Below are 13423 nucleotides of genomic sequence, written 5' to 3' on the forward strand. Positions count from 1 at the left end.
TCTTTGCCTTCTCTGTGTATCTGTTAAGGTCTTCTCTCATTACACGTTTTATCTCCTTGGTCAGGGATGGCTCTGTATCCTTTTCCACCAGTACATCACGGGTGATGTGGTCCAGGACAGGCTTGATGGCTGCCCTCGTGTCTTTGAGGCAAGTGCATCTGTAAACTTGCTCAGAGGTTCAAGGAGTTGGCACAGTTACTCCATGACACTTATGTCAGCATCCTTGTGCATCAGATGCCATGTTCCTCTTTCTCCAGCCAGTGTCACACAGACTGGCTGCTGTTGGCTGAGGAAACGCTCAAGCATCTTGTGTGTAGATCCCCATCGAGTCACCACATCATGGATCAGAGCCTTCTGTGGCATATTGAGGGCAGCTTGCTTTTCTCTCAATTTTCTCCTTCTCTTCCAGCTCCGTGAGAAGCCTTGGACCAGATGACAGCAGGCCTTGACTGCTGGGTCAACTCTGTGAATTTTCAGAGCCTTTGAGATGGCCAAGTTTCAAATTATGGCCAAAGCACCCAAGCCACAGATCTGGGAACTTTTCAAAAGCCTTGATCATGTTTGTTGCGTTGTCTGTGGTTATGCAGACCACGTCTTTCTGGTTGATCCCCCACTCTTCCAGCATATTCTCAAAAAACTCTGATGTTGTGAGCTGAGTGATCTTCTGGGAAGAACTGTGCTTCCAGGCAGTTTGATTCCAGGTGCCAGTCTGGAGCGAGGTAATGGATAGTGAAGCTGATGTATGGTTGACCACACCTGTTTTCACTGGTTCAGAGGTCAGTAGTTGCAGCAAACCATGTGCCTTTGAGCCAAACTTTTCCAACATCAGCTTTAACCTGGTTGTACAGGTTTGGGATTTCAGTCTTGTAAAATAATGTTGGTGATGGAACTTTGTAGTGAGGCACGGCAACCTTCATCAGCCTCAGAAAGTCTGGCCTCTCAACAATATGAAATGGCATCATGTCCTTTGCAATGTATTATGAAAGGGCTGCAGTGAGGTCTTGAGCATTTTTTGATGTGGGAGCATAAGCAGCCTTTAAATGCTTGCTTGAGTGTCTGTGTCACAACTGTAGATGAGGAGGGACCAGTAGCATCACTGGGTTTGTCTGCTGCACGCCCACTCTGTAAACAAGAGAACAGGAAGTGTATTATTATTATTAGTGTTACATTATAATTATTCACACACAAACACACACACGGTCTATCTTCTGTGTTGCATGAGTATATGCAATGACCCCATGCACAATTTGCATGAATACAAATGAGTCTTAAGAAAACTGATAGTAATTGCAATGAGCCCAACAATTTATATAAATACAGGAGTCTTGGATAGGACTCTAGTGTTTCTCCTGTTGCAACACTTTTACAACCACTTCGACGACTGCCGGATTGAACAAAATGAACAAAATATGTTGATTGGGTGACTAAACTAGATAGCGTATTATCGTGTGCAATGGGCGAATAGAGTCTGCAGACACATGACGCTTACAGCAGCAGAACAAGTGTAGTGTTTTTACAAGAGTAGGTAACACTGAAAGCTTCAGTTTACATTATTGACAAGCTATTAGCAAGTTAGACAGACAAACCATGACATTTTCCCCCATTCCGAAGTCCCCACATCATGCATTGAGCTAAAAGTTAACTTACCTTGCATTCGCTATAAAGTTATGGGTGGTGGTCACGAAGATGACTCAAGAGATTTGAAGTGTTGCCCCCTTTGGTCCTCTTAGAAGGCTGAAAAATCTCCCGAGTGCTGTCGCTGCCTTCCCCCATGTTTTCACACAAAACAAAACCCACATTTCATGCTGCGCCTGCGTCAGACTATTGCTAACTTTGGTTGATGCTGGACGGTATTTACCATGAGTTTTTCAATCCGTGGTAATCAAACACGGTTTTAATGATAATAAACATTTGAAATGGTAATACTAACTGTTGGGAATTTTACAGCGGTTTATCATGAAACCGGTAACCGTTTCATCCCTACTCCAAAACTACGAGGTCAGTCTCCGACACGTTCCTGGAAAACATTTGGTGCTGGCCGACACCCTGAGCAGGGCGTACCTCACAGAACAAGAAAACAGAGGCCCTGTGGAGGTCGAAGTGGAATCAATCAACATGATACACTACCTGCCTGTGTCAAGCGAGAGACTAAAGGCCACCCAGAGAGCCACTGAGCTGAACCGGGAGCCTCAGACACTGAAAAATGTGATCCTGCAGTGGTGGCCTAAAGTGAAAGAACATGTACCCTTGGAAGTAGCCATGTATTTTCACAACAGAGATGAGCTGAGTGTGCAAAATGGAGTTATCATTGTGCCTGCTGTCCTCGGGTGAGAGATAATTGTAACGGCTGTTGGAAGGAGTGGAGGAGCAAGGTGCAGCGTGGTACGTGTTCATCTTTATTATTTGAACTGAACACTGATTAACAAAAAACCAACGAAGAGAACGAACGAAACAGTTCTGTCTGGTGCAGAAAGACACAAAACAGAAAACAACTACCCACAAAACCCATGTGGGAAAAAGCTACATAAGTATGGTTCCCAATCAGAGACGATAGACAGCTGCCTTTGATTGAGAACCACACCCGCCAAACAACAAAGAAATACAAAACATAGAAAATGAACATAGAATGCCCACCCTAGTCACACCCTGGCCTAACCAAAATAGAGAATAAAAGCCTCTCTATGACCAGAGCATGACAATAATGCAAAGAATCCAATCCTCACACATAGGAATCGAGAAATGTCTGAGGAGAGTTTGTGAGTGTGTCTACTGGCCAGGCATGAATGCACAGCTGAGAACATACATGGAACAATGTAGCACCTGCACTGCATGTGGTGTGAAACAGCAGATAGAGATGCTGAGGCCACACGAAGCACCAAAGCGTCTCAGTTCAACGACAGAGACTACATAGTCACAGTTGATTACATTTCAAACTTCTGGGAAGTGGAGAACACACCATTTGTAGAACACACAGTCGAAAATGTTCATTTGAAAACTAAAGACACACTTTGCACGCTATGGGATACCTGACATCCTGTACTCAGACAATGGTCCCCAGTACTCTTCAGATGAGTTCCGAAGTTTCAGCAAGGCTTTAAACGCAAAACATTTTCTCTAGGATACCCGTTTAGTAATGGGAAAGTAGAATCGGCAGGGAAAACAGCCAAAAGACTAATGGCAAAAGCAAAGATAGCAGGTCCTGACCCATACCTGGCCATGCTGGATTACAGAAATACCCTTCACAAGGAACATACAGCAATGGTGCTCATGGGAAGATGTACGAAGACACTACTGCTAATGAGTGAAAATCTACTGAGACTGGTGATGACAAACTGTCAGCAGGAGAAGTTCAACAAAAGACAGTAGAGACAAGCAAAGTACTATGATACCTCCGATAAGGATCTCACAGAGCTGCAACGAGATGACTGGGTGAGAGTTCAGCCACTCACAGGACAGAAACAGAGGTGGCAGAGGGCCACAGTAGTCAGACCCATGTAGCAAAGGTCCTACGAGGTGAAGAGAGAACAGGGACAAGTCTTCAGGAGGTACAGGAGACACCTGAGGAAGAGCAGAGAAATAGACAAGGATTTCCCCACTGTTGAGGAGCCTGGCACAGAGCCAATAAAAAGAGCACCAGCTGATGCCCAGCAGGGTGCGGAACACAAGCTAGATGTGGACGCTGCACATCAACAGGAAGATCCAAACATCTCAGGTCAAGCACCTCCTGATGTAATCAACACTCCCCACACAAGGCCTGGTAGGGCCATCTGAAGACCTATACACCTGAAAGACACTGTGTGAATGTACACTTAAAATAACAATGTAATGCACAATCAGAGACATTAAACAGAAATTCAGTTCACATTTAAGTTTATTGCAGACATGGACTACAAAAAAAATAACATGTAGAAATATTAATGTTACACAGGAAACGGATACCAATTGTTACTTAATGTCTTCATGTACATGATGTGCTTAACAACATGCATAGTAAAGTTTGCTTAACTATATATCTCTGTCTCTCGTAACCACAACACAAGCATATTGAAACAACATGAACACAACCAGTCATGATATTTTCATCAAACAAATCACTTCAAATAGTAGGCTATTTGTACATGTTTGTCCACTCCAAAATAATTCTAGCATCCAAACTGCATGTATTTTGGTGCCATTTGATGAATGGAAAAAGACATCTGTTACAAAACGCCATAAAGTGTTCCTATTGGGACTCAAGAATTTGCCATTGATTAGGCCTACATTAATTGATGCGTCTTGCTGACAAATGTAAACGCCATAAAGTGTTCCTATTGGGACTCAAGAATTTGCCATTGATTAGGCCTACATTAATTGATGCGTCTTGCTGACAAATGTACCTTTTTGTAGCTTGAAAAGTAAGGACACAGCTGAAATGGGGCTGAAAATGTCCTGGGGAAACGGGATGGTCACCCTAACACACATGATAAATGTACTAGATTAGGCTGCAATGTGTATTACCAATAATGTAGGCCTATGCTATTGCAAAATCGAATGCTTCGAACCCAACGTTAAAACTACCTCTAACAGAAAGAGTCACCTTATAGGCCTACTGTCATTAACTATAGACTACCGGATGGATTGGATGCGTATTGGTGTCTAGCATGTCGGCTAGTTGTCTAGTGATATTGTCAACCATAATCAGGTGATCCAGGAAAGACCAAATATTGATAGAAAATAAAAAAGCTAAATAAATGTTCTACTACCCTCAAACTCAACTCTGGACCTCGAAGTCAGTTTCACTGCATTTTGTCATTGTTCCACTCTAATCAGAAATCATGAAAAACGCTTCTCCACTTCGACTTGCACTCTCCCTTATTTCAATTTATGCTCTGATGTGCCTCGAAAGTAGTAGGCTACAACAACAACTCTGACCAGTGTTATCATATAGCCTAGCTTGAGACTTGAGTTTTGAAATATAACGTTACTACGTTATTTATAATAAGAGATAGGCATACATGGAGAAAATCAGACCTTTTATTTATTTAACTAGGCAAGTCAGTTAAGAACAAATTCTTATTTTCAATGACGGCCTCGGAACAGTGGGTTAACTGCCTTGTTCAGGGAAAGAACCACAGATTTGTACCTTGTCAGGTCGGGGATTCAATCTTGCAACCTTTTGGCTACGCTGCCGCCCCAGACCTCTCTTATATATGAAAAGAGGCAAATGAGTGAAACAATTTCTTTCCATTTAATGTAAATAGCCTATCATTTTTAGGAATTTAAATTAATTGGAATTTTATATTTTCTGTGCTTCTCCGTCCATTCACTATAGTTAGGCCCTAGAGGCTATTGATCATTTAATTGCTATCACAGAATAAATTGTAGGGACACTTGATCTCCAGGGCCCAGCAGAGAATTACACTAAGCTTGCAATTTGATTTCGTAAAGTGATCTCGTCTAAGAAAATGTTGGTGACCAGTGTTCAAGCCTATACAGCCTATATGGCTGCCTATTGTGAATATTACTGTTCTTTTTTATTTGATGTTTTATTTCACCTTGTTTTTAACCAGGTGGCCAGTTGAATACAAGTTCTCATTTACAACTGCGACCTGGCCAAGATAAAGCAAAGCAGTGCGACACAAACAACAACACAGAGTTCTTTGTTCTAGTCATTGGTAGCAGAGAACTGAAAGGATAGGCGGCCAAAGGAGGAGTTGGCTTTGGGGGTAACCAGTGAAATATACCTGCTGGAGCGCGTGCTACGGTTCGGTGCTGCTATGGTGACCAGTGAGCTGAGATAAGGCGGGGCTTTACCTAGAAAAGACTTATAGATGACCTGGAGCCAGTGGGTTTGGCGCCGAATATGAAGCGAGGGCCAGCCAACGAGAGCATGCAGGTTGCAGTGGTGGGTAGTATATGGGTTTTTGGTGACAAAACGGATGGCACTGTGATAGACTGCATCCAATTTGCTGAGTAGAGTGTTGGAGGCTATTTTGTTAATGACATCGCCGAAGTCAAGGATCGGTAGTATAGTCAGTTTTACGAGGGTATGTTTGGCAGCATGAGTGAAGGATGCTTTGTTGCGAAATAGGAAGCCGATTTTAGATTTAATTTTGGATTGGAAATGCTTAATGTGAGTCTGGAAGGAGAGTTTACAGTCTAACCAGACACCTAGGTATTTGTAGTTGTCCACATATTCTAAGTCGGAACCGTCCAGAGTAGTGATGCTAGATGGGCGGGCAGGTGCGGGCAGCGATCAGTTGAAGAGCATGCATTCAGTTTCACTTGCATTTAAGAGCAGTTGGAAGCCACGGATGGAGAGTTGTATGGCATTGAAGCTCTTCTGGAGGTTAGTTAACACAGTGTCCAAAGAAGGGCCGGACGTATACAGAATGGTGTCATCTGCGTAGAGGTGGATCACTAAATCACCAGCAGCAAGAGCGACATCATTGATGTATACAGAGAAGAGAGTCGGTCCCAGAATTGAACACTGTGGTACCCCCATAGAGACTGCCAGATGTCCGGACAACAGACCCTCCGATTTGACACACTGAACTGTGGCTGAGAAGTAGTTGGTGAACCAAGCAAGGCAGTCATTTGAGAAACCAAGGCGGTTGAGTCTGCCGATAAGAATGCGGTGATTGACAGTCGAAAGCCTTGGCCAAGTCGATGAATACAGCTGAACAGTATTGCCTTTTATCGGGGCATTATGTTTTAGTATCATAGTCTATTAATTATAGACCTATAGTCTATGAGAGTAGGTCTATGAGAGTTGCATGTTGAATGCAAGAGTCATGGGTTTACGTAGGCCTATAAGACTATTTGGTCTGTAATGCGAAATCACATGTACGATGGTTAGTTGTGTGTGTGTTTGATTACAGTAGGGTATAGGGTAGGCTATGATAATTTAATAATGATTTGAGTGCACATTTTGGCCCACCTACATTTTTGCTGGCCCTGTCATCAACGGATGTCTGCCTACACCACTGACACATGCAGACACAAGTAAGTCAGCCTGTCTGTCAGTCCATTGTAGCTTAAACAATGTTGAAACCGCAAAAATACTCTTAAAGGTCATGTTGTAATCTTTCATGTTCTAATGTAGCCTATAGGTTGCCCCCAGGGTCATATTCCCCTTTAATCAAATCATTATGATGCAAAACCAGGATGTCCTGGGAAATGAAGGTTGAGTAAATAATGCAATGGGTTAATGATGATTGCCAATGTAGGTCTCTGCATGTTCACCCCATACAGAGATCTTTAATCACAGTACAGAGAATGAAATGTAGGCTGAGTGAGAGAGAGAGAGAGACAATAGAGAAAGCCCTTTGAAATGAAATTGAATTGAGAGCGAGAGAGGGGGGAGGTTGAGAAAGAGAGATAAAAAAAACAAGACAGAGTGAACGAGAGAGAGACCTCTCTGCATTATTTCGTTGTTGGGGGTCTGGAGGGGAGTGGAGAAAACAGCTGCAGGCAAAAGGAGCCCCACATGACTGAGATGAGCATGGTACCAAGTCAAGCAAGTCCGAAGCCTGCCAGAGTCTTACAGGAAAATTGTATTCATCCCAGGCTTATAGTTGGAGCAGGGATGCGATTCTGTCAACAAAGCACCATTGATTTCTATGCCCAGAAAAGTGTTATTTTCATAAACAATAACTAAGATGAAAAATATTAAAAATCTATTTTTCCAGACCAAAACAAATGATGATAATGAGACGCCATGAAAAACTGTAACAAATTACTGTAACAAATTAGTTTTAATTTTAGTTTAAGAAAATATGACGAGACGAGAATTCCAAGTGAGACTAATGGACATTTAATTTGACACGAAGCTCCTTTTCATCTGCTTTGTCCAATCATAAGCAAGCATGCTTTTTCAGAATATGTAATGCAATCCTCTAATTGGAAGAATTAATGTCTTTCAGTTGTGCAGTCTGATTGAGCTGATCTGCCTGGCTCTCCCACATACCTCCTGGGCAGTCACTTCAGTCACTCTTCAGTCTTTTAAACAGATGCGCAGCCAGCAAGCCAAGACATTTAAATTGTAACTAACCGCAACTAGAAACAATAATGTTTACTCTCTCTTACTTCATGTAGGCAATTTTTTCTTTGATCAAATGAGACTCCAGTAGTTTTTTCTGATTGGAAATATTAAAGCTATTTGTTGAATATTAGGAGAACAGTATTAATTCTGGAATTGTTGTAAAGCTCAGATTCTCCCATTTTCAAGGGAAGCCCTGTCATAGGCGCGGGAAGTATGGGTGCTCAGGGTGCTGCAGCACCCACTGAAAAATATTGAATTTTTTTCTCTCGCCAACGTAGTGCGCTGGGCTTTTACTAATCCTGTATTAGCGGAACCATATAGCCGTCTGTAGCGTGAGCATTAGTATGACAAATTTTCACCCCTTTTACATTTTTCTTCCGTTTTCACGTTCCTTTTCCGCTCCCCTGTTTGAATAGTAGCCTCACACTCCAGTATTGTAGGTGGCGGTCTATGCACCTCTTAGTTGGATGCCAACCGCTAAAACCATCTAAAGAAGTCTAGGGGAAAAATGAGGTGTTTTAGGGTATTGGAATGGTCCAAAGAATTGGTTGCATTTCCATGACAATATTTAACAACTTCCCACTGAAGCCACGGAAATAAGATTCATCCAAAAAACAACAACACATGGCTCTAGAGGTAGCCCTCTCTGAGCTCTGTTACAAGTCTGTGGATGTCATCATTCCAATATATGTGACAGAGAGCCAATTTTTACTTTGCAGGTTTGCGATACAGTGTGAACTCACTACCATGTAGGCCTACATTCCCAGAGTCTCCCCGAGCATCAGATAATTATCTCTCTCTCTCTCTCTCTCTCTCTCTCTCTCTCTCTCTCTCTCTCTCTCTCTCTCTCTCTCTCATACATAGACATCATTATCTCCCTCCTGTTCCCAGAGGGTACCCTATAAACTAAATCCCTCCTTATTTGCAGAATAAGCATCTCTGCCCTGCTATCATAAACTGAGTATGACTCAACAGCATCCATTCTTCAGATGCTTCCTTCTTCTGCTGCCCTGGGTGCAAAGTATGCCGAGTTCATTGTTAGGGCTGACATAGACTTGTTTTGTTTTGTTCTCAGCTCACTCAAAAAGCCGGTAGGTACTTTGCTCAGTAAGCATTAAAAAGTGGGCTCCTCACTGTTCCTGCTCCAAGAAAAAGCTTCTATTGTTAGTCTCATAGATTTTTATTTGGGCTCTCACTGCTTGCAGCGCACCGTGTTTTCACTCTCATATAAGGATTTTTCTTTGTGTTTGTCTTTATCATTGTGGGTAAAGATTGTATTTCCCATAGTTTTATCAAAATGTTCCTACCTCAAGTTTGACATACTGTAGGTGTTTGTTTATCACAGTTTGTAAGCCTTGTAGAATCAGCTCTTTCCATCAGGGGTGGTGTCACGACTTCCGCCGAAGTCGGTCCCTCTTTGTTCGGGCGGTGTCGACGTCACTGGCTTTCGAGCCATCACTGATCCATTTTTCATTTTCCATTGGTTTTGTCTTGTCTTCCTTTACACCTGGTTCCAATCCCATCAATTACATGTTGTGTATTTAACCCTCTGTTTCCCCTTATGTCCTTGTCAGAGATTGTTTGATTGTATGTTTTGTGCAAGTCATGTGTCGGTGTGCGACGGGTTTTTGCAGTTTTATGAGCACTTATTAAACGACTCCGTTTATACCAAGTTCGTTCTCCTGCGCCTGACTTCCCTGCCACCAACACGCACCCATTGCAGGTGGTTAAAACAACATACCCAAGTGGGGTCCTTGCTCTGTAGAATACCTATCAGTCTAGAAGGCCTTCAGAATTCCTGTGGGTTATGAAGGAGGGGACAGGAGAGCAGGGAGACAGTTTCTAACTTTTTCCTCCCCCTCCTCCTGACTGTCTTTTTCTCCTCTCGAATAGCTGCAGATTTTTAATCAATAATTTTGCTTCAGATTCCACAGTCAGAACAGGCTATTAAGAGAACCACAGACAGGAATAAGAACATGCTGTTAAGAGAACCACGGACAGGATAAGAACAGGCTGTTAAGAGAACCACGGACAGGAATAAGAACATGCTGTTAAGAGAACCACGGACAGGAATAAGAACATGCTGTTAAGAGAACCACGGACAGGAATAAGAACATGCTGTTAAGAGAACCACAGACAGGAATAAGAACATGCTGTTAAGAGAACCACGGACAGGATAAGAACAGGCTGTTCAGAGAACCACGGACAGGATAAGAACATCCTGTTCAGAGAACCACGGACAGGATAAGAACAGGCTGTTAAGAGAACCACGGACAGGATAAGAACATGCTGTTCAGAGAACCACGGACAGGAATAAGAACATGCTGTTCAGAGAACCACGGACAGGTTGAGAACATGCTGTTCAGAGAACCACGGACAGGATAAGAACATGCTTTTCACAGAACCACGGACAGAATAAGAACATGCTGTTCAGAGAACCACGGACAGGATAAGAACATGCTGTTCAGAGAACCACGGACAGGATAAGAACGGGCTGTTCAGAGAACCACAAATAGGCACTGGATAACAATGGAGCTTCCACTCAGTGTAAATGATCTCCTCTCTCTCTCTCTCTCTCTCTCTCTCTCGTTGCTGAATGATCCTACTTCATACTACCACTACTAATCCTCTTCAGCACGTCTTCCTATTCTCTGCCACACTGGTTGTATGATATCGAGATTCATCTACAAGCCGGTGATGCCCAAGCCAGTAAACTTGAAGTGGTTGGCATATTCAGGACACCACTTAAGTCTTGATCACTGCAGCAGTGGCGATACATAGACTTTGGCGCATTGTCTCAAGTGGTTCAGCCAGGGCCGAACGCCACCACTCTGCCAGCTCCTTCAGGACTGTGTGTGGGTGCAGGACCAGCTCTCTAATCAGCTCTCTTCTTTGGGTTCCCAGAGAAATATGAGTGAGAGGGAGAAGACAGGTCGTCGTCTTTGGATGTTCCTGTGCTGCGGTGCTGTGTGTCAGGGTCACCTAGGTTGCCTCCCTCAGTAGAGCTGCTTTTATCCCCTGTGTGCGCGTGTTCTCATGTTCTTGTGTGTGATTTTTATCCCCGCTCTGTGGCCATCTATCCCCCCGGCAGTCACTCCACTAATTGGTTGCTGCTCTGAAGTGCCAGTGCCGTTAGACTAGATTAAAACATATGACTGGACTGGTTCTGGCATGGTTTTATATTAGGGTGCTGGTATAGTTCACTGAATATTGTTATAGTCGTAACATTACATAGAAGTAGTAATATGGTTACTTAGGGTTTTTCTATAGTGTATGGTTTTAACAGTGTGCAAGGCAGCGTTTCCCAAACTCAGTCCTCGGGACCCTAAAGGGTGCACGTTTTGGTTTTTGCCCGAACACTACACAGATGATTCAAATGATCCAAATGATGATAGTTGATTACTTGAACCGAAAAGAGCACCCCTTGGGGTCCCGAGGACCAAGTTTGAGAAAGGCTGGTGTAGTATATGGTATTGTGTTAGTGTTGTCTTATATTAGTGTCCGGTAAAGTGTAGACCGGTTCGCTCAAAGACATACATTATGTTGAGTCATTTTGTACTTACAGCATTCACAATGTTTTCTTGTTGGATCAGAGATGAGTTCTTAGGCTCTGTTGCTTTGTGTGTGGAAAATAAAACCATGGGGAGACGAGACATTTATTGTTGGATTAGGATTTAGGATTTTATTAGGATCCCCATTAGCTGTTGTGAAAGCAGCAGCTACTCAAATCAAATCAAATCAAATTTATTTATATAGCCCTTCGTACATCAGCTGATATCTCAAAGTGCTGTACAGAAACCCAGCCTAAAACCCCAAACAGCAAGCAATGCAGGTGTAGAAGCACAGTGGCTAGGAAACCTAGAGAGGAACCAGGCTATGTGGGGTGGCCAGTCCTCTTCTGGCTGTGCCGGGTGGAGATTATAACAGAACATGGCCAAGATGTTCAAATGTTCCTAAATGACCAGCATGGTCGAATAATAATAAGGCAGAACAGTTGAAACTGGAGCAGCAGCACAGTCAGGTGGAAGTTGAAACTGGAGCAGCAGCATGGCCAGGTGGACTGGGGACAGCAAGGAGTCATCATGTCAGGTAGTCCTGGGGCATGGTCCTAGGGCTCAGGTCAGTTGAAACTGGAACAGCAGCATGGCCAGGTGGACTGGGGACAGCAAGGAGTCATCATGTCAGGTAGTCCTGGGGCATGGTCCTAAGGCTCAGGTCCTCCGAGAGAGAGAAAGAAAGAGAGAAGGAGAGAATTAGAGAACGCACACTTAGATTCACACAGGACACCGAATAGGACAGGAGAAGTACTCCAGATATAACAAACTGACCCCAGCCCCCCGACACATAAACTACTGCAGCATAAATACTGGAGGCTGAGACAGGAGGGGTCAGGAGACACTGTGGCCCCATCCGAGGACAACCCCGGACAGGGCCAAACAGGAAGTATACTCTTCCTGGGGTTCACACAAAACATGAAACATGACATAATACAGAACAATAATAGACTAGAACAGCTCAAGGACAGAACTACATCCATTTAAAATAAATATATATTTATTTTAAATGGATGTAGCTCTGTCCTTGAACTGTTATTGTCTATTGATGTTCTGTATTATGTCATGTTTCATGTTTTGTGTGAACCCCAGGAAGAGTAGCTGCTGCTTTCACAACAGGTTCTGTACTGACAAAACACTGAGAAGACAGAGATACCTATACACTCTTAGGGAAAAAAGGTGCTATCTAGAATCTAAAAGGGTTCTTCGGCTGTCCCCATAGGAGAACCATTTTGGTTCCAGGTAATACCCCTTTGGGTTCAATGTAGAACTTTTTCCACACCTTGTTTCATTTGAACAGACACCGACCCGCTGGTTTCATCTGAAGTTTCAGAGTTCAACTTCCTCATCCATTGTTGTTGCTCTTTAAGCCGACGAGGGCAGCCGCGGCGGCACAGCTAAACATTTGTGTCTGTTTAATGAATGCATATTGTAAATAAACATAAAAAACAGGTGGACGATGGATTAGGAGTGCCTGGCTGCTTTGGGTTGCTTAAGCTGCTTAAAAGAAGAGCTCTCTCTCTCTAGAAATCCTTGCATGGTAGGGTATAATATGTATCACAAGTAAATACTAACCCTCTCTTTTTGCCTCTTGGTACTTTTCCTCTCTGCTGCAATGTGAAGCGTTTACATTTTTCGACCTCTGTGGAAGAGACTCAATGCTTCCCATCGCATTTCACACATTATGTAGTGATGTTTTCTGTAGAGCTGGATGCTCTTTTTGATGTTTTGTTACTCAGATGTTTGTTTACATGTCACATATGAGAAGCACTTATTTCACAGAAGATTGAATTTCTCTTAGAGAGATATTTAGTGAGGTCACAGACTAGGTTTGAATGCACGCACT

This window comes from Oncorhynchus kisutch, linkage group LG14, assembly GCF_002021735.2.
Source record: "Oncorhynchus kisutch isolate 150728-3 linkage group LG14, Okis_V2, whole genome shotgun sequence".
Taxonomy (NCBI): domain Eukaryota; kingdom Metazoa; phylum Chordata; class Actinopteri; order Salmoniformes; family Salmonidae; genus Oncorhynchus; species Oncorhynchus kisutch.